At 40.9% G+C, this 26,479-nt stretch overlaps 1 long non-coding RNA gene across 4 annotated transcripts in view; it reads left to right on the plus strand.

Annotated features, from left to right (window-relative positions):
• Positions 1-25,673, plus strand: part of LOC311441986 — a 63,489-nt gene extending 37,816 nt beyond the window's left edge. For 2 of the 4 annotated variants that reach the window (XR_014696381.1, XR_014696384.1), the window contains 8 exons: positions 4,751-4,839; positions 15,066-15,185; positions 16,523-16,646; positions 19,624-19,764; positions 21,199-21,298; positions 22,398-22,470; positions 22,886-23,015; positions 24,737-25,673. This is a non-coding gene — a long non-coding RNA (uncharacterized lncRNA). Of the gene's footprint in view, positions 1-4,750; positions 4,840-15,065; positions 15,186-16,508; positions 16,647-19,623; positions 19,765-21,198; positions 21,299-22,397; positions 22,471-22,885; positions 23,016-24,736 lie in introns of all 4 variants that reach the window. The other 2 variants (XR_014696383.1, XR_014696382.1) reach the window with 2 other exon arrangements.
• The last annotated feature ends 806 nt before the right edge of the window (positions 25,674-26,479 follow it).

Consider the following 26,479-nt stretch of genomic DNA (forward strand, 5'->3'; position numbering starts at 1 on the left):
CCCCAAAACTCGAGGCTACAATTCACTGTCCCCTTGTGCTTTTGAGATACGCTCTGTTTTGATTAGCTTTCCTCCACCTCCTGTGGCTTTTCAGATCACGTCCAATAAAAGAATTTCCCATGAATTTGCAATAGAGGGGTATGTCTCTAGGAAATATATTACCTGGATTAAAATGTGCTAATTCAGAAATACCTTTCCCACCCTTTAACTGTTCTTGTTAGGGAAAAATCCTCCGCTTCAAGCTCCAGCTAACAGATTACCTGCCAGTTCTGTAGCTGTGCTCTGAATTAATCTGCTTCAAAAGCCAGCAGAGGTGACTTATATTTGGGCACAGGAAAGCAGGGAGATGAAAAGCCTTAGGAAAACTTTGACAAACATCTTTGAGTATTTGACCAGCTATGCACATCTGTTGCTGAATGAAGAATGTGAGTAACATGCCAAGCAGGGAGAGGAGAGGTGATCGACAGGGTAGGCAGCTTTTGTGCCTGCACTGAACATTTTCTTTTCAGGGACGGAGAGGAAATATGCTGAATTACCTGTAGGAGGTGTGCCTGCTTCTGTTAATAGATGTACCTGGTCTATGGATTAATTCCTAACTGATCAGATTCTGTACTGAGGTATGTTGGAATCCTTCTCAGGTGAGTGGAGCTACACCCATGCAGAGCACCTTAATGTGATTGATTTCATCCCACACGTTTAAACTTGCCTTACAAACTTGTTTTCATAGCCCAACTGAAATCTGCCCCCTCCATTCCCCAATTTCAGGCGATGTCTTCTCATAAATCCTGCATGCAACAGCACCAGCGTGACCCATCACTTCATTACAGCAATGTCCAAAGCCGTGTATTGTACTGAGGAGGAGTTTATCTGGTCAGAATGAACCCAGTCCAGGAACAAATAAAGGAGTTTGGAATCAGGTTATTTCTGGGCCAATTCTGTATGAGTTACTGCTTCTCAATTTTCTTGCTGTCAGCTAATTTTTCCTCTCTTCATTTTCCTTCCCCACGCAGGAGGTGAAGCATCCAACTAGCATAGGCATCTTGATTAGTTCCTACACCCAGCTGATTTTTAACAACACAGTCGTCAGGAGAACTGACCTGAGTTCAGGTTCAGGTGGGAATGAGATGTACCTCATTCATTGTCAGTTGAGTACTGGCTGTTTTGGAGCATGCCAAGCTTGTCCCAAATGTGAGGATCCAGGAGCACAGTGGTTCTTCAGGCATCCCTGCCTGGCTCAGTGCGTGCTGCCTGGGGAGGGGCAGGCTCTTTTCCTTGGCTTTAGCTTTGCACAGACAAAGAATCCTCATACAGGGAGGTGATTTCCTGATGACCAGATATTGCATATCTTCTGTATAACATTTGTATAACATTTTTTATTGTCAACAGGAAGAGATTAAAGCAAGATGGTATGTCAGGCTCTAGGCTGCTGTGCACTGGTTCAGTGCACAGTCAGAGGATATGAGTGGTAGGAAAAACAAACCATTTATTTCCATTTTATTTTATTTTTCAAACTTTTCTTTATGATCATTTTCCAATGTTTTAAAAGGTAGTGCATGGCCAAGAAAGAACAGCTAGCTTGTTTAGTCTGATGCGGTATATATCGCTTGTTTATTTCTTCCAGGGCATTACTTTTTCCATATATTTACTGAATGGTTTATATTTGACTAATGCACATCTTTCAGAAAGGCATTCAGACTTGATTCAATGGTTGCTGGAATTTCCTATGTTTCCTAAAACATTAGAAATGACATCTGTGTGTCAAGAGCCTCCTTTGCAAAATTATTCAATGATTCCCCTATGCAAGCTTTGCAGACCTGATAACTTAGCAGACATAACACCTGCAGCTACTCTATAAGGTTTTAAAGTATTTCATTGGTCTTGTATGAACCCTTTACCTTGCATCTCACCAAAGACATGACTGAGATATTTGCTGATCACTTTTTGTCCAATCTGCACATTTAAGTTGTCATTTCTGGGTAGCCTGAGACTTGCAGAGATGGGCTGTAAACTGTGGTGGTTTTCATCTGAAAAAAATATGTTGCTGAGGGGAAGGCATGGGTGTATGTCTTTAGCTGCAGTATGGTGACAGCTTTTCAATTACTGCTTTTGGAGTACAATGTTTTGGTCTGTGTCTGTTCTGGAGGATGGAATAAGCAAATATTTTATTCTACATAAATGTTTTACCCTTTTGTAAAGCTTTCTATTTATTTATCAAGTTTATTTATTTTTTTATTCAAGTTTTTGCTTGTTTGGGAAGTACTTCTCCAGGGCCTCATAGAAATATTAGCTGGATGTTTTGTGTCCTGCTCCATCGCAGGTCTGTTCCTCCCTGGTCCTAGCATTCTTCAGCTCTGACATGCATATTCCTCTGCTCAAAACTGGGCAAAAACTGGTTTATTGAATTAAAATGGTTTCAAATTCTTACTCTCCTGAGGAACTAGTCCTTTTCTAGGGCTAAGGACCAAATGTCCTGCTGGCATCCCCAAGGCTGAAACAAGGTACTGTGGGATAAGAAGCAATTAAAAAAAGTCAATGTAAGATGAGTCTGTGCTCTATGTTTGTAGAGCAGCAAACCTTTCTGATGAAGGAAATGATGCCTCAGATCATGATGGGCTCATTTCTCATCTGAGGGTGGAGGGAAATCCTCTGGACAAAATAAATAAATCTAAATTGGAATCTGGAGTGTTTCTGTGGGGTTTCCTTCTAAAACAGATGTGAATTAATCCATTCTGGTTCTTGTCCTTCTGTCAGTTGCTCTTTAGTGATGACCTTTGTGTATTTTTACAACATGCATCATTTCATCGTTTAATTTTTAAATTAATATACTTCTCTTCTTAAAATTAAAATTTAAGACGTATTCTGGAATGATGGCAGCCTAAACTCATTATAAATGACTAAAATAAAATTATTTTTTTCATGTTAATAAACCCTTCCATAAAAATAACCGTTGAGAGTGTATACTCACTGCCAAAATTCTGAAGAATGTCAAATCACTAAACTGGGGAAATTACTAGCTAGACACCTGGAATTGGAGCTTCTTGAGTAATAAACTAGCTTTTGACAGATGTAGCCTCTTTTGCAGGTGCAAAAGGAACATTTTCTTTTTATTTTATTCTTTTTCCATCAGGTAATGACGAGAATATTGCAAGTTGTGAAAACAACTAGGAGTTGAAAAAACAGGAAATTTTGTTTACCCTCTTCCATCTTATGAGTACAAAGAGTGTGTGGGAGTCTGAGATCGATCAATTCTGATCTTAGAGAACATGGAAACACGTAAAAAAAAAAAAAAAAGCTCAGATGGTTAATTGCTGATGCTATTTCTACTCTTAGGTACATCAATTACCTTGAAAAGTAATTATTTTTTAAAATAATATTTCCTAAAATGTTCATGACACAATTTAGGTCTTTTTAAAGAGTTCTCTGTATACTTCTGTTTAGAAGCAGCATGACACAAAGCACTTTAAAAAGGTAATTGGATGACTAAAAATGTCATGTCCTATTTTCTCCCAAAACAAATGTAAAAATCAAGACAAAATAAATGCAGATGTACATATTGATGTACATATAGTCTTAATGTGTTCTCTTAGTTAACAAAAACAAGTGTTAACTATAATATCAAAGCTACCCTTGTTTGCAATTAAGCATTTCTGTTCATTGTGAGTCTTTGAGAATAACTCTTTCTTCTGAATATCTGTTAAAAGGCACAAATGCAGTACAAATTGAACTTATCTGAATTCAGATTTCTTGGTTCTGATTTAAATCACAATTAACTAAACTGATTTAAATCAAAGTGATATAAATAGGTCCATCCTGCTTTGAAACTAATTAAGGGTGTGTTTTGAAAGCACGCTTATTTCACTGTTCTGACTCAGTGGGTTCTCAGTATTGCTCAATTCTTAATAAATAGCAGCAAGTGATGGAATTCTTATTTATTGCAGCAGTCTCAGTATCTGAATTTTAGTCCACTGAAGAATAGATTAACATTTATAATTACTAGATTGATCAGTAATGCAAATTAAAAATGGGAATTTCAAAACAAATTAACCTTTGCAACATGTCATGTGGTGACAGACAGACAGTGAAATCACTGAGAAGATTCCCTCTCTTGAAGTGTTTTGCCACAAAGCAGTGGATCCTCCTTGTTGCCTTACTGCTCTGCAGCAGGAAGCCTCTGGAGTCTAAATGTCCAAAAAATAAACTCTGATAACAGACAGAACAACATGGACTGTTTGAGCCTGAGAGCCTGACAAGTAACTTCACTGGTGATCATTGGTTTGAGGCTTTCCAGGCAAACTTGAGTATTGGTACTAGGACTAAAATTTTTAAGTTAGGGCCAATAGGGTGTGTAAAGATAATTAGATGCATGCAGGCTCTGACTTATTAATTGAGGTTTGTACTTCCCTATATCTATACTTAACTTTTACTAAGATATTGCTATAAAGCAATCAGTGGAAAAAAATGGTCTTCTGTCCCCACTTTTTCTGCCTAAAATCTGCTGGTCCCCCTTTTTGCTGAGAACCCTTCAGTGCTCTGTTGATTTTGATGCCACCATGTAAAACCTGAGGAAGTCCAAGGCTGCTCCTTCCATGCCCAGACACTCACAGAGGAGAAAGACATTGTCAAATACAAGCAAATGTTGCATCCCATGGAGAGATGTGTGGGGCAGCCTAAGGCTGGGCAGCCATGGAGAGAAGGAAGGAACAATGGAATTACCTATCAGGGCAAACAGCTTTGGTCTCTTCTCTTGCAGATATGTCACCTCCTGGGAAGCTCAAATGACGCAGCTGATGAGGATTTCAAACTCACTGTGTAGTGCTGTTCCAAGGAACAGAACACAAGGTAATTGTGTTATTGCGCTCTCCACGTAAGCATGTATGGTTCATTCTACTGCCGTGGTCTATGGGCTCCTGGAAAGTTGCTGTTTTCCCATTAGCAGTGCTCTGCCCAAGGTTTCAGTTCCTATTGAATACCTTCAGTGTGAATCAATGATGGGTGATGGTGAATGGGGAAGAAGTATTTCCTGTTTCTCCTATTTTAACCATGCCCCTACAGTCTTTACCAGAACTGATGTGGACTACATGACCCATTAGTCTCACCCTGTGGAAAATGTTGGATTATGCAGATGCTTATGAACATGCTTTGTGCAACAGTAGAGCTATTGTGTAACTTGTCTTTTTTCTGAGTGGACTGACATGGGGGGAAACTGGTAGCATTATCTCCTGATCCCAGGGCTCCAGGAGGAGACAGTTAGGGAACCAGGAGTGATACTAAAAGCTTCCTATGAACAGAATATATTTTTTTCCTAAACAAACTAAAACAAATCTAAAACTAAAAGAATCTAATCTAAGCAGAAGAGAATAAACACAGAACTGCGTTGAGTATTGTCATTACAGCTCACAGGGAATGGCCTTTTTGTTAATGGGAAAGCAAATCCAGGGAGGATCTTAAAGCTGTCTAAACCTGAGCAGTGGGAATGCAAATTGTTTTCTATGTAGTAAAACACAGATGAACAACCTACCTCCTTAAGCTACATAGCAGGGTGCAGATGGCACTTGTTGAGGCTCAGCAGTCACAGCATGCAAGGTGGGGACAGTCCTCCTCTTCCTGCTGGGGCTGCATGAAGTGCTCTTGGTTTCTGTCAGTCTAAAGCAGTAAAAAGTGGTTGGTAGGTGAAGAAGTGCTGATGTGGCGGTATTGATAAGGCTAGTGAATAGTCAGCCAAATACTTGGAATATTTTCCAAAAGATTTGGCAGACAATACTGGGCTGCAGTTCCCACCCAGGAAAAAAAAAATGTATCTGTCTGCCTCATTCAGTAGATGTTTGCAGCTACTGGTAATGTTGTTGGCAATAGGAGCCTGTTAATAGACAAAGTGATTCCTCTTCTAATGCATGCAAAGATTGTGCAACTTCCATAGATATTTAGTTAAACACGTCCTGCTTTGCATACCTCATTTTTCTCATCTAAATAAACTGCAGTATGTTCAGGAACCTCTCCCTTTGCTCATGTTATATTCTTTGCTGAATACTTCTCCCCACTAAGGAGAATGAAGTATTATTGCCTATAGATTTTTTCCAAAATCAAACTTATTTAGTCCAGTTGGCCTTTCTGATCTGTCTTATTACTGGTATTTATACAGATGTTCAGGCAAACCCGAATTTATTGCAATTTTCATTGGACTGACTTTGAGATTATTTGTAATGTGGTTGGATGGCTATTTATTAGACTTGTCACAGTATATATTTAATACAACTATAGCTGTCTAGCTGGAATTGTGACATAAAGCAGTATTTATTATATATAATGCAACAAATGCTACAGGAATATTTTTTTAAGAAAGATGCAGCTAGCAGAGTAATGGAGGTACAAAGAACAAGAAATGTAGTATTAAACAGCAATTCCCAGCCGGGCTGAGGGAGGGGAATATTGAGGATGTGAGGAAGTCCAGGCGCAGATTTCAAGCTTTTTAAAGTGCACCAGCACTCTGTTGAACAGCTGACCTTTCCCTCATGAAATGGACATTTTTCATTTAGAAAAGGAAATGAGAATCTTCTTCTTTGATTTCTGCCCTGATTAAATAGAGTTAAAAAGTTCTGTGGGACCATTTTCTGTAGGAAACAATTTCATAACAATCAAGCATTTCACAGACAGGTGTTACTTTGACATTTTTAATGTTTCATGTTAAGGTGGTATTGACTATTGTATTTCATTGTGATGAGTTCAAATTACTTGTTTTTTTTTTTTTTTTTTTTTTTTTTATATCAGTGCTTTATAATTTATATCAAATTATAGTTTATATCAAAGTTTTTCAATTTCTTATTTAGGTATTTCACTGTTTTGCAATCATGACACTTTTTTTGCACCATCAGACCAAAATGTTTTAGTCTATCTTAACATTTGAGATGTTTTGTTTTGTTTTAATTACTGTATAAGTCAGAAAATAAATACAAACGTTGAACTTCCAATAAATACATCTGGATGTGGCTTGCTTGCAGGGAAGATGAGATTGTAAGGGCATAGATTTCCCAAAGAATTACAAATTTCCTTTAAAAATAGTTTACTACAATGTTCAGAAAATGCAAATTCCTTAGGAAAACAAATCCCTGGCTTTCATATACAGATGATCTTGAAATATTTCATTGAAAAGTTTGTTGAGTTACTTCTGTGGAACAGAGAGAGCCATTTCTGTGGGAGGATGTGGAGGAGAGAGGAAATGAGGCCACTGGCAGACCTTGCAGGTGTGAGGGACTTCCCAGTTCTCATGGAGGTGCAGCAGGGGAAGGAGGGAGAGTGGGGTGAAAGAAGTTGTCCTCCTTTTTCTCGTGCCTCTGTTTTTGCCTTTTCTCATGGCAAAAGAGCACATTTTCAAGCAGTGTCACTGCTGAATGGAAGTAGTGGGCTCCATCCTAGCTTTCAGTTCCTCAAATTAATTCAAGTTGTCCAGCCCACGTCCCATGGGATCACCTTCCCTGCACAGGCACATAGTAGGGCATGGTTTTAAGGAGTAACTGTGGCTGCTGGGTTCCAATAAATATATATTTATCCATTCCTTCTTTCAGGAAAAAATAAAATAATAAAGAGTTGAAATACTCCAGTCTTTACATACTAGAGCCCAGAATGGTTTAGGATGAGACATGGGAGTACATGGGGGGAAAACTTCTTGTCCATATCACAACCATGGACTGCAGAGAGTTTTAATAATGACTTTTGAAAATGAGCTTAGCCACCAGCTAAATTCAAGCTTACACCAGTAGGGAAACTACAGCAGGTAATTCCAAGAGACCATATGTTTTCTTAAATTCATTAGAAGCCTGTGGAGACTTAAAGAGAACATAACTGAAAATAATTACATAGGAATTATGGAGTTCAAGCAGAATGAGTTTGCTCAAACAAAACTTCAGGGGAGATGAATTAGAGTGGATTATTAGTATATTCCACTTTTTCAAGTCAAGGAAGGAAAAACAGAATTATGTAAAGGAGCTGATGGTTCATGTTTCCATAATAGCTGTATCTGCACTATCCTACCTGAAAAAATAGTTCTCTGCAGGTGGTGTTGCTGTTGAATATTTTTTTCTTAGCTATCGTATTTTTCCCCTGTAAGCAGATCTTTTGAGTATGAGTATTAACCCACAATCCTCTTTTAGCTAAGACTTCCTTTGGCTGCATCACGCCTGGGTGAGGGCTCTTACAGGGAGCAAAGAGGAACAAATAAAAATGGTTAGAAATATGCTCGCAATAATTCATTTTTATTTGAGCTCGTTGATTCTAATTGTTCTCCTGGGGCTTGATCCAGAGCATAGTGAAGCCCAAAAGGGGCTCGCTGGGCTGTGGATCAGGTTTTTGGGTCACCTGTGCATGGTGAGGTGAGAATAATGAGCAGCACACAGTGTAGTGCCAGCTCCTCAGGCCTGACCCTGATGACAACAGTAAGGATTTGGCCACCGATTTCACTAAATGCAGTCTCAGGGCTGGAGGAGGGCATCACCAGTCACTCCTGCAGCAAAAGGCAATCATGGCCCCTAATGCTCAGCAGGCTGGGGTGTGTATCCCAGTAATGCAGATGACCATGCCCTGATTAACGGGGTCAGACTGTGCCCCGGTGCCCTCCTTGTAGAGTTAGCTGTTTTCTAGATGACAGTGGTCAAACAAGTTGTGAAAGTCACTGCGGCGACTTAGTGTGATTATAAATATGTTTCTATATGCAACTATGAGTGCTGGACGGTTTGTACTTTCCACTGATATAAAGAGGCTGAGATTAATTATGTGTTTTACATACAGAACTACGAATATTAAAAACTCTCTAGAGTGCACTTTAATTCTTCTTTTTATTTTTCCTTAATATAATTCTTTAAGCCAATTCAAGAAGTTTGGTTTTGTACACATAGGTTTCATTCACTTCTCCCTAGATGTGGCATCAGAGGGAGAAATGAGATTCAGGGACCCTGCCCATTTTGGTGTGACCTTGCTGTGGCCCTTTGCTCTTCTACCAAGCTTTGCCCTGCCTTGTTAGATTTAAAATTTATATGAAGTGGTTGTCTTCTGTTATCTGTTTTAGACACCAGCACTTTGTGATCTGAGACCAAGGTGGGTCTGGACAACACCAGAGTGATCATGATAAAGGTTTGGGAGTTAAAGTGAACCTCCTGAATAACCCCCAAACTCCCTTGTTTCCACAGTGGCAGAAACAAGTCTTTGGTGAGCTACCAGATTTTATCACTTAGTACCTCCACCTCCATGGGTACCCTTTCCTGGTGTCCATTGCTTTTTCCATGCATTGAGCTTTATCAGTGTCACAAGGATCTGGAAACAGATCTGCAGTGACCAAGTAAAAATCAGGTTATTCCATGGCAAAAAAAAAAAAAAAAAAAAAATATATATATATATATATATATATATATTTAAAAAAATATGTTCAAGCCTAGAAACAAAAGAGTTAATATAAAACTTGTTTCTCTTACCTACTTTCCAAAGAAGCAAACCTTCCTGTATAAATTCCCTTGCCATTAATCTAATAAAGCTCTACTTTGTTCGTAATTTACTACACCCTTCAATAAGCATTGTAATATTTGCGCAGGGCAAGTATATAAATCATTGTTGCCCTTCTCTACTTTTTTACTTATCTGGTTCTTTCAAGGTCACTAACCTACCTTATAGCTTTCATCTGGTTTAAATATTCTGCTATTACCTTTTACACCTCACTTCCTAGTCCATGCCCATTTAGATATCTGCAGCTGCTTCTTCTCTAATAGCTATTGATCCATGTCTCCTTGCTAAAGGTTACCAACTTCATCAGCAGTAATGATATAAATTAAATCTGTTAAGATTCATCTGCATCTTTTTTGCTGATTAGAAAGTGGTGGCTGTTCTCTGATTTTGGTGTTATTGGCCAGCTTAACTGCCTAAGACATCTGAAACAGAGAAGAATTATCTTCAGTAAAATGTCTCCATTTTGACAGATGTAGACGTCCAGCCCCCAGGTCATGCAGAGAGGTTAATCAATCCCTACTGACCTTCCAGAGCCTGAAATGTAGCTGGATAAGGCCCCAGTCCAGCAAAGCACTTAAGGATATCCTTGAGTAAACATGTGATCCGTCCTGGTTTTAGCTTGATTTGGCAAGAAGTGCCTATCAGACTAGAGCATCTTGGAGGATGCTGCTTCTTGGAAGGGCTGTGCAAGACCAGGCTCTACCAGTAGACTATGGCATAGGAGACCATGAGGGAAGGAGCCTGACACACAGGCATGCCAGCTGCAGGCCATGGTGGGGCACTCGCTCAACCCTGTGTGATGGATATCTTCGTGGCTCTGCTGTGGACAGCCTCCATGGAACAAAGCTGGGACTGTTATCAGTGCAGCACGAAAGAAACAGGGCTGCAAGAGACCCGAGGAGACCATCTCATCTGACCCTACACAAACTATTCCTGACACTTGTTTGTTTAATGTGTTTCTCTAACCCTGCCAGCAGCAGCGAGCCCCCAGCCTCCCCAAGTGATCTCTAGTGCCCAATGATCCTTGTAGCAGGGAAGTTTTTATAGTGCTGAACTTAAGTCTCCCCTGTTGCGTTTGAGCCCATTACTTTTTGTGCTTTCCCCGTGGATGTGGACCACAATTTATTGCCTCCCTCTTTGCAGAAGCCTTTTACATAATTGAAGACTGTTATTATGTCTCCTCTCCGCCTTCCCTGCTCTAGACTAAATAGCCCAGATAGGAGGATGAAAGCTGGAATGGGGTGTCAGGGAAATGGGGTTAGAGGAGGAAATCACAAAGGGATTAGTCCTGCTTCCTGTCCATATAGAAATTGATGTTTCCTCCTGAACGACGGGGGTGTGGAGGGAGAGATGTGGTTGTCTGTGCTGGTGATTCACTACCACAGCTCCCAGACCTGGGGCAGACTGATGGGATGCTGCCTCACAGCCTAGGAAAGAGAGGCTTGTGCTGGTCTCTGCCGAGTTGCGATGCTCCAATCCAACCTATGTGCTTGGGAAATAAGTTTAAAATTTTGCGTAGTGATGAGGAACAAACCCAACTCACGGGTCGGCCCTACCACAACGTACCTGGTTGTGTATCTGTGCATCACAAAAGCAGTTTTTAGCTGCTGTGTTGCACAGACAGATAAAATGACATGGTAACACCATCACCCTGCAGCAGCATCCCAGTAGCCCCACCACAAGCCCTGCTGGGGACCCGAAGCCATGTCCTGTGATGGCCAAAAGGACTCAGGCCAGGAGCAGTGCCTTCACTGTGGCTCTGCGTCCTGCGGGTGCGTGGGACAGGAGGCCGCCTGCCACACACGCTGCCTACATGTGTTTCACAACTTGATTGCTGTTCATAAAACCAGCACGTGGAACAGGAAAACGCTGTCTGATCCAAAATGCCTCGGGGCGCATTATGTCAATGTCACATACATTAGGAAAGTACAGCGAGCGCGCCGAGTGGCTTCTTGTGTTCGGAGCGTTTTTCTGTTATTCACATCTGCTGTCAGAGCTGTAGCACGTACGCAGCCTTGGCTTTGTGGCTGTCATAACCTGCAGGAAACAAAAATAGCTCCCAGCCTGGAGATTTCCAAAAGCACAAGGTGGGGGATAACGTAGGGAAAAAATGGCTCTTAACCACTTAACAGTCACAAGCAGCTTTCAGTGCCACCCTTTGTTCAAAGCACACCAAGAACTGTCCCTAGACTCCTGGCTATGTTGGATCACAGGTTTCTTTATATCAGGGAAAAAAAAAAAAAAAAAAAAAAACTGGCCTTGAAGAAAACCAAAAATTAGAGGCTGGTTTAGAGTAGCAGAGAAGTACTTTACGTTGCTGGTGAGCTCCAGCACCCCCAGCCCTTCTCCAGCTCACTCACTTGCTCATCTCTGCAGATGTTAAGACTTTCCAGTTCAATTTCACAGTAAAAATGCCTGATAAATTATAATCTAATTGATTTTTTTTTCAGCTGTCCTTTCCCCCTCCTTCTTCCCTGGTGTGACTTGAAGAAGACATTTGTATTTCTGAATTAAAACCATATTTGCCCAAGGCCGAGAAGGGAGGAGGCAAGGGCAGAAGGGAGAGAAACTCTTTTGTTCTCCTCCTGGTGGTTCCCCCTCACCTGCTAGGCCAAGTTCCAAAATAATGCCGAACAGCTGAGGTTAGCCAGGGACATCTAATCCCGGAAAGCTGGCTCTGAAATCCTGCACCCGTACACGGTGCTTGTGTTTCATCAAGAGCCATTTACCTGTGATTCCCCCAAACCTCCGAGGACGTGTGGGAATACATATAGGTATGTGTTTATTTAATTGGAAAATAAAAAAATAATTGGAAAAAAAATCTTTTTAAAAATCAGGCACAAATGGCACCAAAAGCAGTTCATTTTTTTAAAGGTAAGCATGCTCAGGAACTGAGCTGAGAACATACTAAGGTCTTCTGAGTGTACCCTGAGCAACTGTGTCTATGGGATGTAAAAGAATTGATTCTCAGACAAAGGAAGAGTTGAATCCTCCTTCCCTGATTTTCACTGATGGGAAAATATCTCATTAGAGCTGTGAAAATGGGCCTTAAACTGTCTTGCAGTTTGCTGCAGTGCCATTTTTTGCTTTCAGAGCGGGTATAAGGAGCAATCTAGCACCACAACGCAGACAAACCTCTTGGGTTCAACACATCATGGGGGTGAATGTGGCAGCAACAAGGGAAATGCACCTTCCCAAGCATGAATGGGGTCCAAGAGAACATGTTTGGTAAAATTGTAGCTGTTTTTCTTGTTTGGAGTCAATCAGTAGCAATAACATGCATTCTTCTCAGGAGAACTTTTAATTTTTCCAAAGAGAGTTCCCCAGGTTGCCCCGTGTATTCCTGACTCATGGCTAAAACTCCCCAGCAGCTCCACTGCACCCTTTGCCAGCAAGCAATTTTCCAGCAGCCTGATTTGTTGCTGTTTACTCTAAGAACATAACTTTTTATTACAGAAAAAAAAATTATATTTTTGTTGTTTAGCCACTTGAACATGAACATTGAAAATATTATTATTTGTATGGGACAAAGGAAATATTTGCTTTAAATTATCTCATCTTACTAGTTGGTTACAATGGAGCTACTTTTATGTGTGCAGTGAAAAGCATCCAGTCCCTCTGTTTGAATTAGGGCTTCATAATTCTCGTATAAATACTCTCGAGGGAGAAAAAGTTGCCAGGTGTTTGGGGCTGCCTTGACCCATGGAGTCATCATCAACTCCACAAGAACATCACTTGGGTGTCTGAAAAGAGTAAGTCCTGAAAAATTTAGAAGGTTCTGTAGAAGGTGAAACTTTAGAGAATATTGAGAGTTTAAAAATTATATAAAAGTGGAAAGAACACCTGGGAAATATTTTTTTCAAGTCCTGACATAAAAGGTACAGCTACTTTCTGTTGTTCACAGTCAACATCATTGAGGGCATGCTAATGTGAAAAGTGCTGTTTATCGATGAGAAGTAAAAGTATAAATCCATAGTCTGAATTTAAATCAGAAAAGGAAATGATTAATATAAAGGATTATAGTACTACAGTGTAATTCCTCTGAGATGCAAAAGCATTTCATGTTTGAAAGTGACTTGAATATAGTAATCTTCAAATATTCATGGATGAAAAAGTTTCCTAAATGCAGCCTCCAAAATAGGTGTCACGAGACAGCGATTATGCCCCGAGCTGATTTCAAAACCATGGCGAGTGATGTTGTTTCGCATAAACACAGTGTGTTATTGACAAATGGAAGAGGGAAAAAAAAAATCCTCTGGGTCTGCGTGTCAAGAATGGAGAAAAAGAGGGAGGAAAGGTTAAAGCTGGAAGAGTGGAAAAGTTGACTGGGAGGAACAAGCCCGTTCGCTGCTCAGCGCCCTGCCCATGCAGGTTGCATGGTTGTGACCTGCTCCCCCGTGTTCCCTGCTGCCGAAGGAGGTCGGGAACCTGCTTTGGTCTCTGTTCTTCTGTGGCCACATTCCTGACCCTGTGCCAAAGTGGGAACGCCTCTGAGTCGAGGCTGTGGGACTGCACTCATCCTGCCAAGCACCCAGCTGGCTTGTCCCGTGGCAAGAAGGAAGTCTCCATCAAGCAGAAGTGTGAGTAACATGCCTGCCCCATGTGGAAGGCTTGCATAAAGTGGTGCAGAAGGTGCTTGGTATTAATCCAGCTCTCAGCCAGGGTTAGAGAGACCTGCAAAGGCCCTGCTGGTGCTCCTGAGGCAGGGATGGATGGGGGCATAAGGCAGAGGCAGGGAGCTGGGGATGAAGCAGAGGGAGATGAGTTGTTCATGCAGTTCCTGCTCGAGGGCTGAGCGACACCTGTTCCTCCTGCTGTGCCCCCAGGCTACACACTTCATCATCTCTGCTTGCAAACATCCTTCTTTCCTCCCAGGTTCCTGATACCTTTTTATTTTCCCTCAAATTGTCCAATTGATTAGCATAATTTAGTTAAATTCAGTAATTGTTTTCCCCTTGTACGTACCTTTGAAGTTAGCTAGAAGACATGCCAGAAGCTGCTCTGATTTCCCCACTATATCAACTGAAAATTAAATAATAATAATAATAACAAATTAACGTGAAGATACTATCTCTCCTTACAGACTCGCATCGTTTGTATCACTTAGTCCTGAATGCCAAAGCCCATTTCTCACTGCCTCAGCCCCATCCTGTCACCATGAAGCCAAGGCTGGAGGAATGGTGGCTGTGCCACCCTGGAGCTCTGCCACTTTTGGAGGACAAACCATCCATTTCCCTGGGGCAGGCTTTCCCTTTCACCTCTGCTCTGCAAAATACTGTCCCTGAGTAGTTTTATGATGGCAACCACAGCTGTCTTGTCTTGGCAGTGGCACCATCCTAAGGCTCAGCTTTGCCATTTTTCACCATTGAGGTGGTATGCAGAAGGTGTCAAGCAGCAGCACTAATTGTCATATGGACTCTTATTACATTTTGCTAAAATATCAGCAGGATACACTCAAACACAGTGCTGATTTGGCTGAGGGAATTGCAGGCACTGCAGCATGAAAACAAACTGCAAAATAGGTGCCCTGTCATTTAGCTTGAGTCCAGCTTTTCAGACTGATTTTTCTCTCTTCACAGGGCATCTGTCAGGATTCACGCTCTGGAAAAGAAGATCTGGGTGAATGGGGACCAAGGAGAATAAAAGCTGACCCAAACCTTTGACCCAAAGTTAACACAAAGCCAAATGAAACCTTAGAGGTTTGTAAATGTTCACGAAACACTTCCACCTCCTGCCCACCCGCCCCTTAACTTTTGTTTCTTTATGCTCCTGTGCTTACTATTTCTAATTGAAAGTCTAATGTAAAGCCCCAGTACATTAATTAAAAGACTTTCAGAGATTTTAGTGACTTTTGATTCAACCTCCCAAAGAACGGAAATAATTTCTTTAATCAAAAACTTCTTAAACTTAAGAGAAAACAAAACCTGAGAAGAGATGGAAAAGCAGAGGCCAAATGCAATTTTCTAGCATGTCTTCTTGGTACGAACCATGCCCAGGAGACTGATATGGACATTGTTAATCAGAAAAAAATCACTGTATAGAAACAGAGAATTGCTGAGCTAACAGTGGACTGATTTAATAAGCTATAATGTCTGTTCACAACAACTAGAAAGCTTGCTATTATTTACTGTCAGCTTGTGCTGTAGAAGAATACCACGGGTAATCAGCTGGTATTTATGACCCAAAGTTTGCATATATATGTGAGAAACCGAGTCTTTTTCTTTACGCCAAAATCACAAGAAAATGCCAATTACATGAAAACCTCATTAGGGAAATAACTCTCTGCTACTGATACAGTTTTTAACTTTCTAAGTGACTTCTGTCAGAAGGGGGTAGAAATGTGATAGTTTATAGGGCTTAATAAAACCTGAGCTTCCCATGCTATGCATTTGATGGTCAGGATAAGAGACTTCTTGTCTGAGATCTACTCACGGATGAGAGAATCGAGGAAGGTTTGTGAAACCAACTCAAATAGAAATTAAATGTGGCTTTTTCGGGGTGGTGGTTATGCTGTTATTTGGTGATGTGGCCGTAGTGACTGTTCCTATGGATTTGCGTTGCTGGTTCAGAGTTTGGTCTCCTGTAAAGTATTAACCTGCCTGGAGCTCCTATTTGCACGTACAAATTGTGTGTTTTGTGTGCACAAACTGGTATGGCCGCATATTTTACTTGCGAATACATGCACAGCTTATCTAGAGAGTCATTTCCTAATATTTGTGTAACAGACAGTTTTGATTTTCACAGTCACTGGGCATATGCACATGAACAGCGTGTGCTCCACAGACAATTACTCTGCCTTAATGGAAAAGGTAGATGTGGGAAATGGTCCTGGGAAGACTTTGCTCATAAGCAGCTACTGCTTGTTCATAACGATGCTGTGAATAAGCATTATTTTGTTATTATCATTTATATATTAATTTTATGCAGGTTTTTTTTTTTTTTTTTTTTTTTTTTTTAATTCTCACCCACTCTTCATTTTCTTTTTGTCTCCCTATTGTCTTTCCCACTCTCACTCTGACTAGATTTTCTGTTTCAGAGCTCCTCCAAAGTCCTCTCCAGCATCGTACCTGGGCTGCCTGGTCTCTGCCAGCAGTATATGTTCTGTCTCTCCTGGAGCACCTGAAAATGGTGATATAGTCTCCTTGCTGGGGGACGTCATGGTGAGATGCTGAGAGGTTCGCTGCTTTCACAACCTCAGCTGGCTTGTCTTTGGATGCTTGGTTAGTTCCAGCCATGCACTAAGCACTGCTCAGCTCCTAAAAGGAAATACGGAGCTTGACCCAAGGTGCTGGCTGAGGTTTGCAGTGGGGGGAGGAATCCTACTGACAGAGAGTTCAGGGACAGAAGAAATGATCCTGTTTGCTCTTGTCATTCAAAATCAGAAGTGGGAAAATTCTTTGTGTTGGCCCAGTGACAATCAGTTTTGGCTGTCAAAACTGTTAGAAATCTTGTGTTTTTCTGCCTGCTTGCTTGGATCCACTTTTTTATTGGCTGCAGTGGCTCAGCTAGAGTGTTTTTTTTGGTAAATGCTTGATCTATTTGTTTCTAGAAATCTTGCAGGGTGTGAATTACTGGAAATGAAGCAAAATGTACCAGACACAAACTCAATGCATTCTTTGCAGCTCAAAAGGGACTCATTTGTCCCTTTTCTCCTTTTAGACATTTCCTCTTTTCTTTCTGGCCTGGTTGTATTATTTACTTCATGGGCCATTTGTTATCTGATTTTTGGCAAAGTATCAGGGAAATCTTCCTGACAGTGAACAGGAAAGAGATGTCTTAAGGGAACAACAACAGTTTCTTTTCTTGGGAGAGCTGGAAAATGAGATGAGCTCCAATATTGTCTTTGCTGAGACAAAATTTGGGGGCTGTGGTGTGCTTTGTTGGACCCAGCTGTGCAGCTGGTGAGGCTTGACCAGCTGGGCTTTTGGTTCATTTTTTCCTGGGGTGTGTTAAAGTTGATATTTCTCCCTGGAGATCTTGCCTCACTGATGTGATGGATGGAGATACCATCCTAGGCGAGCTGAGGTCCAGGTGCATGACTCTGTGGAGGTTGTGGGTCTTCTCATCTCAGGGTGTGAACATCTTTGTAGCTATAGGCATCCCAAATGGATAGTAAAATGAGCAACCATCTCTCCTGAGTCCACAGCTTCCTCTGCACAGCTGAAACGGGCTTGTACCCAGTCTGGTCTCAGTAAACTTTTCATTTCTGCAGCTTCTCTGAAGGTTTGGCTTTGCTCTGGGATTGCCCTGACACTCAGCTGCTCTGTGGCTGTTGGGTTGCTCTCTGTCTTCTCTCCAGCTAAAAGTTTATAGCTGGGCTGCACAAGCTTGTCCTAGCTTTGGAGCGAACTCAAGCCAAGGCAGCTCCAGATGCAGCTTGCAGCCTGCTAGAGAGGCTCCCTTGGCAGCTCTCCGACAAGCCTGTTACTACAAGTTCACCCCAACCGGCAACTCTGGCAAACTCAAAAAATTTGCATGAAGTTCATGTTAGTTCAACATGAGCTCTCTCTGTGCCAGCAGTTCAGTAGCTGCTTCACACCACTTGAAGCTCAGTCAAAAAATTTGAGCGCACCTACCGTGCAGCCTCTCTGGGAAAGTCTGGAAGGTGGGCAAGCATTTACTTTTCACAAATACCCCAGTTAAAGTGAATTTTGTAATGTCTCCTGAAAGGTTTGAGGATTTTAAGTCCTACTGTGCAGTTGCTTTCTCTGCATGGTGTAACAACATCTAGATTAACTTCCAAAAGCTGCATAAGTCATAGAAAAAGTAGGTTTATATAAGAATATTCTTTTCCACTCACTAATTCAGTGAGGTCTTACGCCAATTGCATTAAAACAAATATTTATAAAGCTTTTATTTTAAAACAGTTTCTGATGCTTTGACTGTATGTGTTTAAAACACAGCCTGTTCAAAATACTTTCTTCCACGAAAGCACTCTGTGCTTTATAGCTTCTGTAAATCTTCAGCTGGTACTGAGGTCTTGCAGAGCTGAGGATGCACATGCTAAACAGGATTTGTATCTTTGTTCCTTAAAAACAAAGTTAGTCAAAAAGTCTTTTTGCTTAAAAAAAAAAAAAAAAAAAAAAAAAGGTTGGTCAAACTTTGGAGAAGATTTTGTTGAAAAAATTTTTTTCTTTTTCAGTCTGAAAATTTGAGTAATCTTCTGTGTTTTTTTAAATGAATGTTATTTTGCAATTATTAACAAATATAGGTGACATTTTCCCTCCTCTTCTGACATTATAGGAAATGGGAATTAATTACCATCTCATTCCTTGTGCTGGATGAAGGCTTTGTACTCTGTACTCTGGGCTATAGATATGAGCCAACCCCAGTGTTCAGTTAGATCTGCAGCAGGGCCATGACTTCCACAGCTCTCCCAAAATTTCTGCAGACCAATGGGTAGAGCCCTCCCCAATGACCTGATCTGGTGCTGTTTGCACTGTGCCTCGAGATGTTCTCCAGCTGTTGGAGCAAGGGTTGCAAAGAGGAAGCAAAACTCCTCCCTGGAGCTGTGGGGAAGGGCTGGTGGCTTTGAGGGATGGCCATGGGAAGGGTCCGTGGGAAGGGTGGAGGTGGGAGATGTGGAGTGAGGCCGAGTGCTGGCCAGCCCCAGGAATGGGAGGCATGTCCACGGTGGGAGGCAGCGCTCACGGGGTTCCCAGCTCTCCCCATTGAGCATTGTTTGGAACAAATGTAGATGCTGTATATGAATGTAAAGCTTAATTTGTGGTTTTCACACCCACCACATTTCTTGGAGTTGACATTTTCTGGAATTTTAGGGCTTTTTATCTCAAGGCTGTTGTTTCCTTTGTTTTTTCTTTTTTTGTTCATTTTACCAAAAGCTAAGAGCCCGTGTTTTTTTCACCTTCATAACCAAGTCGCATGCAATCAAATTAATCCATGTGCTCGTCAAAGCAGCTGTGTATGCTGTCCTCTGCTTAAAGATGCATAAACTTGGGGGGCAGTGGGGGCACAGGTTAGGTTGGTGTAACATGGTCCAGCTGCACTGTAACATTGCTTGGGTGGATCCTGAGAAATCCAAAGTAATTCCCTAGGAAAATGAGGAGATGTGGAAATAAAATGCTTTACCCCTAGTTCCACTTTGTTCCCAACATTTTTTTTATTTTTTTTTTCCAGAAATGCCTCAGAGCAGCTGTGGCTGAAATCTGAAATGCACCCAGGCTGTTGCTTGTTCCTTGTTCCCAAAACGTGCCAGGCATTTTCCAGGTGGAAGTCACAGCTGAAGAGACACAGGAGAGAGCAGGAGGGGAACTTGAGGTGACAGGCACTTAGTATAAGTGCAATATCATTCACTTTAAAACTTCAGCCCTTTCTGATGACTTTATAGCATAAAAGAAAAAGCATTTTTCTGTTTTCTTACGAGTACTGAAAAGCCACTCGCTCCTCCCACTGTGTTGCAGAATATACTGCACAAAGGTTTGTCGAAGGCTTTCACACGAGGCATGTAGTGTCAACCTCAAAAAAATATTTTCTCTGAAGATGAAAAAAAGATGGGGCAGTCACGCTTTTGCTTGGACTTTCCAGCCAAATGGAGTAGTGACATATTTCAGTTCATGGACGAGCAGGCTGCAATGCAGGACACCGCACCCCCTTGCCCTGCATGGGACGTTGGGTGCGTGGAGATGGCAGGACTGTTGTCATATACTGCTCTGCCGTCCCCAGACATGCAGCTTTGGCTGATGCTGTGAGTCAAACCCTGATGGGTCTCTTCAGACCCTGCTGCACCCTGACCAATTACAGCCCTTTTCTCAAAATTGTCCCTTCATCCTTTACCAGTAAAAATTGAGGATTTTGGTACATGAAGCAGCAGAATCAGACACAGCTAGTTGGAAGAAACTGGTAATAGCCCAGACTGATGTTGATAGACATTCCCCAGCCATTGGTTGAAAGCTTCTAGTCTAGTTTCAAGGGCAATTTAATTTTCAAATCTTTTTTCCATTGAACATGTACGTGCAAAGTTGAGTAGCAGAGATAAAAGCTGGCACAAGGAGATCTGCCTAGCTGTCTGATTTTTATTGTATACCATAATTATAGTAGCATACACTTTGGACTGACAGCATTTTTCAGCAATTGGGTACTTGAGAAACATTAATCCTACTTCATCTATTTGTGTAGACTATCACCTTGTTCAGCAGGTTAGCTGAGCCAATATTATCCTGCTTTTATAGGCAGCAAAACAGGGACAGAAAAAAAGATTAAGTGACTCACCTAAGGTCAAACAATATTGCCAAGAAAAAAGTTGTTTAACTTGGGCATTATTGCATCCCAGTGATCAAGAAGTGTGTGCAATATTTCAGAGAAACTAAGGTACGTGTCCCTACAATAGGTTAGAAATGATACTAGCTTGGGAAGTTACATATTCACCAGGGCAAGGGACGTTGTGATGGCATGGGATTGCAAAAGCCAGCAGGCCCAGGTGCTTATGGATGGAAATAGCCAGATCCTGCAAAATGCCCCCGTGTTACTACTTGTGGAAACTGTCATTTTCTTAAAGCATATCTGGGACTTCAGCAGGTGATTAATACAAGTCTAGAGGTGTGATGAGCTTTGTGATTTTAGTTTATTTTGGAAGAAACTCTATCATTAAGTATCTCTTGAAGTCTGGCAAAAATGGCCAAAATTTGACATCTTTTAACAAAAAGTTATTAATTTATCTCCTTCAATGGCTACCTACTGCCCCATTACCCAAAGGAGATGAATATCAGTGGGACTATATCCTGAATACAGGGAGAGGCTGCATGATGAGACAAGCAGAACTTGTAATGTCCATTTCACTTGCACAAGACTCAAGGTAAGAGCATCCCTGAACCTGAATACTGATGGTATAGTAATTTTAAGGAAGTAATTATCCTCTAGACAGCTGAATAAATTTCAGACCAAAAGATGTTTATGTTGAAAAATGGGCTAATAATAGGGCTAATATGTTTATACATGGGAGAAAGGAGAAGCCAGGCCTTTTGTTCCTGGGCTGTCTTCTCTTATGTTATATTATGACTGCCACTGAAGAAAGCAACCCCTACAGAATAGATCTAATTGCTAACTAATTATGTTTCAGCAAAAATGAGCAGGGCCCCAGATTTTACTTGGCTTGGATGTTTAAAGGCAAATAATAAGTTACGTAATAAAACAACAGAATCATTAAACATTGATTTACATGTTTATTTTGCTATAAGAAATGAAATTTTTATTGGAGCTGAATTAAAGAGAGGTTTATGTGCTTGTATTCCCCATAGCCTTTTATACTCTAGCAATATAGCAATATTCATAAATCATACCAGAGTTTTCAAATTTCCTCAGGAGTGACCTAGGCAAGAAACCCTTAACAACTTGCTGAGAGACTTTAAAATTAAATTCAGCTGTAATATCATCATGACTAATTTATGGCTAGTTTAGTTGTTACAAAGATACATTTAAAGAAACTGGAGTACAGGGTGAGGATAAGATAAAAATTTGGTTTAGTATCATGTAGTTATTCCACTAGAAAGATTTATTCAATGTTTCATTACTTTATTGAACATGGCAAAGCAGTCTGTTCCTTGACAGAGAGGAAACCTGAATTACATAATGAAATGTGTCAATACTAGACCTTCAACTGAGCAAAAAAGGGGAAATGCTAGACATGAAAATAAGCTTTGATATAGTTATTGAAAAACCCTGTTCCCTTTGCTGTCAGAGAAATTTGTGCTTGTGTGAGAACACACATGCAGCAGCATGCACCCCTGAGTACTCTATATATGTGTGCATTTATAAATATACATGTGCTCATGACTGCATAAAGTCTCCACTTCAAAATTAGGTAAATGGTAAAATATCATTAAATTTCTGGCACAATTTGAACTGTGTTTCTGATATGTCCAGTGTCCCTGAAGCCCACTTTTGTTCCACTGCAGCTTTTGAACTTCCTGCAAGGCTGGTTACACCAAATTGAGATTGATGACAAAGCACATTTTGAAGTTATTAAAGGTATTTGTTTTTCCTTTAATTTCTTTTACCACAGAATGAAAAGGATGAAAAATGATATTTTTTCTCCAGTAATTGTATGTCTGACTTCTCAAATTTTATGCGGGCAGAAAACTCTCTCTGAACTCTGTGTGTGTTGGCACCCAGCTCATAAGCATCTTGCTTTACACCACCCCAGCACCATCATCACCTCTTATTTGAGACATGGGTTTTCAGGCTGTCCATTCTTGTTAACACCAGCAAATCAGTAAAGGCAGGAGTTAAGCTAAAATATTTCTTGGTATATGTCTTTTTGTGACACTTGTCTTTAGGTAAATGGATTCCTGTGGTGTTGAACCTTCTAGGATATCAAGATTCAGTAGGTGACCTTATCCAGGACTTCTTGCACTTACTGATCATTTTCCATCTATACCCAAAGGGCTGACCCATGACCAGTGCTCCAAACCACCAAGCCTCCCATGGTGTTCTTCCTCTGTCAGCTCTCTGTGGTGACATCCTGGCATGACACAGGAGAAGCAGTCTATGGGAGTAGACCCCCACCCATGGAGGTATGCAGCTAGTGGCTGTGGATGCAGTTCCTTTTTAATATGCAAGGGAAATGAGTCACAACTAAACTCATTGCATAAATCCATTGCCTGAGAGAAGCTTCAATATTTCTGTAAATTCAACAGGGAACTTGTTCACCTTCGCCTCTGGCAATGGTGAATTACCCTGCTGATGGGTGCAATTCAGAGGCACATACAGCTGTAATGAGAACATACTGTGGTTTCCCTTAAAGTAATATAGTGCTTATTGCTGATAGTTACTGCTTTACGAAGTATTAATGTATGGTTATAGTGCAGTCATGTAGCAAAATTATAGTGGTCTAAAGGATGTTACTTAGCAACACTTGCTAATGTTGAGTTCATAATGAAGAAGTGGAGTAAAAGAAATATAGAGGATATTGAAGTCGTAAAATAAACTGTGGTATGACTTGAGAAAGCTGTTCTGAAAACAAAGATGTCTGTTTCTCTTTTTGGCATAGTGAATATGGTAGAAGAACTTGAGATCTGATTTGAAGCAACACATTTTAAATATCTAAGCAACAGAAACAACCATTATGTGTTGTTTCTCTTTGTCCTTGTTCCATCGGAAAAGCATCAGAACTGCTGGGCTATTGGAGAACTTCTCCCTGTTATTTCAAACCCATCCTGAAACATTAGCTGGCCAATTAAAATAATCTCACCTTTGGAAAGCTAGTGTTCATCAGAGTTAAGAATGAAGGCTCCTTTCTACTACATCTATTTTCCCCATTCATTCATTTACATTACTCTCTCCACCATTAATCAAGTGTCTGTAGGCTTATCTCAAAAAAAAAAAGGGGGGGGGTAAGGCCATAAAAATAGACATTTCTAGTTAGAGATGAACGTTCCACATGTTGCAGATCTGTCTCAGACACTTATCTTAGTTTATCTCCACCTGTTTAAATTGGAAAACTCACAAAAATCCATCTCCCGTGAGATTTCCAAGGTTTCTCGATTTCATTTGGGTCAAAGCTGCCACAAGAGATGCATTTCTCAGAGCACTTCTGAGCTGCTGCCAGGAACAGGGAGTGCTGGGCTGTGCCACTAAAACAGAATAAAAAATAAAGAAGGGTTTTCTTTGAAAAGTCACCAAATATTATAAGCTTTAAAAAAGATTTGGCCTAGTTCAATCTAAGATCTGATTAAAAGAGCTGCCCTGATTTATTGGTGTCAAACAAAGTATGTTTGGGTAGAACATTATTTTGTAATGGAAAAAGCATCAGTGGAATCACTGCCTATCAGCACTGCTTAGATTGGATGAGTACTAAACCTTAAATTATAACAGTCTAATACTGAAGAAAAGGAGGACTGCTGAAAATGCTTTAGCTAGAGGCCCATCTCTTACTCTGCCAGATAAAGGTAGCTGTGGAATCAACCTCATTAACATCACAGGATCTGCTGGTTAAATAATAGATGATATCTGCCTGCTCTGCACTTCACCCTGGCCCTGCAAAGCTAAAGGGAAGAAGTTTCTCATTCCTGGTCCACCAGAAGTATTGAGCCATGGATGTGGAACAATGGTTTGGGGAATGCTTCACAGGAGAAATTTTCTGCATATGAGAATTCAGTTAAAAAAATAATAATACTTTCCAGTTGGCAACACAGTTGTTTCCTGCTGTTTTTTAATGTTGCATTCTGTTTTCTTTTTTCTCCCCCTCCTCTTTTATTTTGTCTAACTTGTTGTTCTTGAACATTCCCTTACCCAGGAATGTTCAACCAGAGCACTGCCACCAGGACGAATCTGCTGAGGACTACCAAGAGACACATGGAAAATCAAGTGTAAATGACCAGTGATGCAAGGGAGCCAGGCCCCCTGTTAATAAACCAGCCTGCATGTGCTTGTCCTAAACAGCCAAAAACATCATCATCCTTCTGCAAAATACCACAAAAGTGACTTTTGTCCTTTAAACCTGATTTATAACCCTTTGAGATGTCATTGAGACTATAGTCAAGATCTCTAACAGGACAAAATTATTAGCAAATATAAATTTAATTCAGGGACTTGGGAATTAAAAATTATATGGGAAAATCACCATTGACAGGCAAGCAAGAAGAAATATACTGGAATTAGCAGAGTCCTCTGCATACATACACATTTTCTCTAGCAGATGTTCTGTCTATCTTTTTTCTTGCAAGCAACCACCCTTGGTCAAAATGCTGCAGACGCTTAAAAAAAAAAAAAAAAAAAAAAAAAAGGTATTCCTCATTTTGTAACTTTTAGCAATGTTTATTTTGGGTTAGCAAAATTGTCTTCTGTCTTAAGATGTTTAATGATTATTTGAAAGCAACTTGATGAATAGAAAAGAGTGTACTCCCACTTGGGGCAAATGTATTTTTGGCCTGATTCATAATAATTAATCTCTGTCGAAGTGGAATGCATTAATTTCTCCTACTGGTAGGGGCTTTACTTCTGTTTCTTTTCCTAGTCTGGATGGTTCTGCTCCAGAGGCATATTTCCTGATTAAAGTGGACCGCGACCGGGTACTCAGGTTATGTCACCATTATCTAAACGATCTTTTAAAGAACACAGAGTACTTGTTCTTGCAGATATCTTACGCTCCACATTTAATCATGGACCTTTGTAGCTTGTTATTTCGAGAATTCAGATTACTGCAAATTAAAAGTCTCTCCGTTCTTGCCAGTGCTCAGTGACATAAAATAAATCCACATATTAAGGGGAAAAAAACCTTGTCAAATTGCACTGAGGGACAAAAAGCAAAGGAAAGCAGGCTTTGCAGCAATGTGGAAACACGGTCTGCGGCACAGCTATAAAGGGAAATGTTATAATTTGTTAATATTTCCCATGTAGCCACAACTTCAGCAGGGATGCAGGCAGAGCCAGCCCTGGCTGGAGTGCAGCTCTCCCAGCTCCTTTTTTAGTAAAATTGTTTTGTCCCCACAGTGCTGCAGAAGTCCTCCAGCCCCTGCTGCCCCCCCATCACATCAGGGGCACTGAGCAGGGAACATCTCCGGCCCCTGGGACACAGCAGACCCTGTCCCTGCCCCACCAGGTTCCTCCCCACGAGGGCTGGTGGCAGCATTGCTCCTCTCTTCATTTTGAGTGTGGCATCCGAGGAGCAGACAGAAACCTTCAACTCTTTTTTTTTTTTTTTTTCTTTTTTTTGGCTTTGAGAACGAATAACTTGCAGGCGGCTGTAAAAGATGAGATGCAGGGCAGGATTTCACAGGCTGCAGGATGAAAAGCTCTGCATGTTGTCGTTACTATTTTCTGTACTCAGTTTTGCCCCTGTTGCTCTGGTCCAGGGAGAGACATAAAGTAGTGATGGGGACAAATACTGCCAGGCCTGGTCATGCTCCATTCCCCATTGACGTCTTCCAATCCCAAGAAGTCTTTGGCCTTAAAGTTTTTAGGAATCTATCCTACCAACAAAATTGTTACCTCTTTGGGTGGGACAGGCTGCCCTCAGTGGAGATGTGTGAGCAGAACA

This window comes from Aythya ferina, assembly GCF_964211825.1.
Source record: "Aythya ferina genome assembly, chromosome: 10".
Classification (NCBI taxonomy): Eukaryota; Metazoa; Chordata; class Aves; order Anseriformes; family Anatidae; genus Aythya; species Aythya ferina.